Source organism: Phyllostomus hastatus, unplaced genomic scaffold (assembly GCF_019186645.2).
Source record: "Phyllostomus hastatus isolate PE091 unplaced genomic scaffold, TTU_PhHast_1.1 phas_contig_80, whole genome shotgun sequence".
NCBI lineage: Eukaryota > Metazoa > Chordata > Mammalia > Chiroptera > Phyllostomidae > Phyllostomus > Phyllostomus hastatus.
Genome location: NW_025333960.1, coordinates 39,126,686 through 39,131,385, shown reverse-complemented (window position 1 = coordinate 39,131,385; position 4,700 = coordinate 39,126,686).

Genomic DNA, 4,700 nt, shown 5'->3' with positions numbered 1-4,700 from the left:
TCAGCCCAGAGTAAGGGAGGGAGGCATTTCTTTGGAGATAATGTGCTATAATTCATTTTTAAAAAGAAATCATCTTCACGCTTTAGCGCTTTATTATTAACAATGTTTGCAACATGCTTCCTCTCTGCCAATGAAACACCAGAGAGTCATCATACCAACGTGAGGAGACAGTCCGAGAGGACAGGGACCACATCCTGTGTCATCACGGGCCCAGGGCCCGGGGCCCAGGGGATAGTAGCTGGGACTCGGCTAATAGCCATGGGTCGGACAGAGATGCTCAGGGATAGGTGATCCACGGGGCTTACTCACTACCTTGGAAGACCAGACAGAGTCCCTTGCGTGGATGAAAATCAAGCAGCACGTGTACATAATTGTATCCTAAATTGGGTGCCTCCAAGGAGGCGGAGGTCAGAGGAGAGGCTGGTGAAGCAGATTTGCAGTGGTCAGGGAAGGCGGCATGGAAGAGGGGGACTTGAACACCATTGAAAGTCTGGGCAGTAAATATCTGCACACACGTAACAAAGTGCACTGGGGGCAGGCAGAGGAGCAGGAGTTGAGGTGAGGCGCAGCTGAAGGCAGCCAGGCATGTCCCTGGTCAGACACCTTTATGTTGGGGGAGGAGAGTCCTGCCCATGGAGAGGCCATGAGCAGGGCAGGAACAGAGCAGCCCAGAGCCCCTCCAAGGGGCTGGGACCTCTGTTCTTGAAAGGCAGGACTCTTCTGGCCTGCCCCCTTCTAGGAAGTGTGTGGCACCCAGTGCTGGGAACAGAGGACCTGGGCTGGGAGCTATTGTCCCAGCGCCTAGTGAGCGCTCCTTACTGTGTTCACTGTCTGCTCCAGGCTCCCTTTCGACTCTGGGGGATCTGGCAAAGTGGTAACTTTCTACCCGATCTCTGCATTTCAGGGTCAGAGGAGAGAGGGTAAAGGAAGTGACCCCGTGACTCCAGGTGGCGGGACTGTGAGCTCTGTGATCTAATGCCTGCTGTGCCCTGGGGACCTGCAGGCCTCTCCACGGGGCAGGGGATGGCCCCCTGTCCTGACCGCCTGTGCCCTGCTGTGGGAGCACCCTCCCTCACACTGTCAGCTCTCAGGTTTACACAACCCCAGGGGAACATTCACCATCAAGCCCCGGAAATCCCCCCAACCCAGGCACTGGACACGGAGTTCAGTCCCACTCCTATGTATTGAGCCCTTCCCCTAGGCTTAGCTCTGGGGACCGTCACTTGTTCAGGGCCTACTTTGGTACACACTGAGCATCCATTTCTCCTAAAGCTCACCACAGCCCTCTCCTTACAAGCTCCTCGTACAGAGGGAAGAGACAGAGATCTGAGAGGTAACTAACTCCAAGGTGCCGGTCAGTGCTGGGAGCACCGTGACCTCACCCTCAGTCTGACTCCCAGACCGCTCTCTTTCTGCTCCTCCCCGCCGGGCCCCATTCCCGGCCCCTCGGGTACTTCCAAGTCACCCCAGAGAGAAAATGACCAACTTGAAACAGTGACTAACTCGGTGAAAAGTGGCAAAGCTACAAGCACTCAGGATGAGACAAGAAAGAAAACAGAAGGAGCCAACACTGTACACAGGAAAACTTCATCCTTGTTATCACAGTTGATTCTTTTGCAACCTTCTAAGAAAGGAGAAATACCCTCTTTTCACCAACATCTCATAAATCTTACTGTTACATCACATAAACAAAATTGACATCACTATGGGAAGGATGTTACAGTAACATGATTTTAGGTTGAATTTCACATTCTTTGTTGGAGCCCATTCTAAAGTCCCTGCCCTTGGCATACAGCTTGGAAAGGAGAAAAAGAGCCATATACACACCAGGATGGTCACACATTGCCCTGGCCGTATCTCCAAGACCCTCCCCTCCAGCCCCACTGACCGCACTTCCACTCTCCTCCCGCCCACAAACTACCGGGCCCCAGCTCTGCGGGCCGCAACCTTCTTCCTTCTGCAGGGCAGCCATACATACCCTTGTCAGCCCTGATTCTCTCGTCCTGCCCCCTGGCTTTTGCCACTCTGGCCCCATTAAACTCATCATCCTCTCTAAACAGTCGGACGTTTTTAACCAGCTTCTTTCTAAACCCCACTCATTTCCATTCTTCTCAGGAAACATCTCTCCTGTCTCTTCCCCTCTCCGCCTTCTTTACTCCCTCTCTCCCCATCCCGCTCTCCTCCCTTCCCCCACCTTCCGCTTCTTCTTGCTGTCTCTCTTAGTTCGGTGCATTTGTAACCTCCAAAGAGCATTCAGGTCAAGGCTGATAAAGTTAAGTGCTGTGCTCGTAATGCTCTACCTCCAGGGAAAGCCTGTTTTAAGTGTAGAAGTGCGATTAGACATGATTAAAAAGCCGGAGTCATCAGCCTCCGGAGCCTTGGACAGTGCCCTGACGTTTCCCCTAGCCTATCAGTCAAATTCCCTTCCCTCTAAAATTAAGCCCGCTTATCCTGCGTCGCCTTTCTGGTATGCGCCTGGGTGCAGGGACGTACAGCACCGGCCCCCTTTCTCTCGGCAGTGTGCAATGCTGGAAAGCTGCTTCCTCTTACCTACACGCTGACATAGGACATTTTAGTGATTAAAGTGCAGGGGCAGTTTCCCATCAATAAGTTGGATGATTCTAGAATGCATTTTCCCCATGAGACTCAATCAAGTTATTTTCCTTTCGTGTGAAAATATGCAGCCTATAAACATTTTAATTTTTCTTGGATTGGTTTTCATGAAAAAAAAAGAAGAAGATTTGCTCTGCACTGGTATTCAGGGGCACACGGGCTGCAGTTGAACTCCTGCCTCTGCTGCTCAGCAGCAGTGCCACCTGGGCAGGTACTTAAATGCCTGTGCAAAGTGGGGTTAGAAATAACCCGCTCATGAGGCTGTGTGAGGAGGAAATTAGGCAGCATGTGACACCCACTAGGATAGTTAATTTGGGGTGTCAATTTGACTGGGCCACAGTGCCCAGATATTTGTCAAACATTATTCTGGGTGTTTCGGTGAGGGTTTTTTTTTTTAAATATGAAATTAATGTTTAAATCAGTAGACTTTCAGTAAAGCAGATTGCCCTCCATAATGTGGTGGGCCTCATCCAATCAGCTGAAGTCCTGGCTAGAACAAAATAGGACTAACAGCCCCTGAACAAGAGCGAATTCTCTAGCACACTGCCTTTGAACTTCATCGGCAATATTGGCTCTTCCTGGTCGTACATGGAATGACTTTGGATTCAAACAGAAACATGGGCTCTTCAGGGCTCCAGCCTCCAGCCCCCAGCCCGTCCTGCAGATTTTGGGCTTGTTAGCCTCCATAATCATGTGAGCCAGTTCCTCATAATAAATCTCTTTCCATATATCTACACGTCCTACTGGTTCGGTTTCTCTGAATGGAACATTGCCAGCCGCCCGGAAGTCCACAAGCCCATCCCGTGAGTCCCATAATAATGCCTTTCTCAGGTTTCTTTTGTTTTCCCCACCCCACAGTGCATTGCTAAGTCAATGCCATGCGTGGTGTTTCTGTTCAACACCGTGCTGTGAGACTCGTCTGTGTTGTCGAGTGCAGCCCCACGTCGTCCGTTTTCCTTGTCACGTGCTATTCTGTTGTGTGAATCGGTGACCCTTTAGTTATCCGTCCTATGGTCTATTGACTTTCTGCATGAAAAAGATGGTCTAAATTCAGAAAACTTGGTGTGCAATGGGCCAGGCTCACCTGTTCAGTAGACACTAAACTTGTGAGGGTGTTGAAAGGTTATGAATCTGAAACTATTGGTTTGAAACCAACAAAAAAGATAAACTCGGATCTATCAACTAATGTTTCAACTGACCTATCGACTGAGTGTGAAATACTTCTGCTCACATGAACCGGGTTTAAACTTAACCAAAACATGTAAAAAATTAGGGATAGCGTATTGGAAAGTGAGCCACAAGGGAGCAAACACGAAACCATAATAAGGTCTGGGGAAGAAGCAAGTTAGCAGCCAGGGCAGTTCGGCTACAGACTCCGTGACTGTAAACCGTCACTTTTGCACACTGGGCCCAGCGTGGGGGAGCACTCAGCATGGGCGAGGAACCCCTCGTGGGGCTCTCTTGGAGAGCGGCACCCACGTGAGCAGGGGCGGGTGGAAGAGCACCATTCATGGGTGCAATAAGCTGTAGTGGCTCCTCAGAGCAAACCCTGCCAGCCACTCTGTGAGGGGCAGAAAGAAGCGGAGGATAGCGTTCGAGTCTGAATATTCACATTGTGACCAGTCCCCCTCCCTGCTTCAGAACAGCCAGCAACATTTGCCCCAGATCCGCAGGGAGTGTCTGAGGTTTTCTCGAGCCTAAGGTCAAGGTTAGCATTGCCCTTCCCCATCACCCCACCCCTTGTAAGCCTATGCTATTATTAAAATAAATAAAAATCTTCTTCTTACTGTTTGTTTATTTAATTATCGATTTTATTTTCTATTAATGTCTTTATTCTACTATGTCTGTATAGAGTTTCAGGTGCATCACGGTCCTAGCCAGTTTTGTGAGGTAGCCTGCACTGTTATTTGTAAGTACAGACTTGAGGTTTCGGGATTTCAACAGTGTTTGTTGAGAGGAGCCTGGGAGGTTGTTTCTACATCCCTCCAGGGAAAGGGGAACCAGTATTTCTTGAGCGATCGCTCAGTGCCCAGCCCCTGCGTGAGCCGCCTCCTTCAGTCTTCATAAACCACAATTCTACCTGTTTC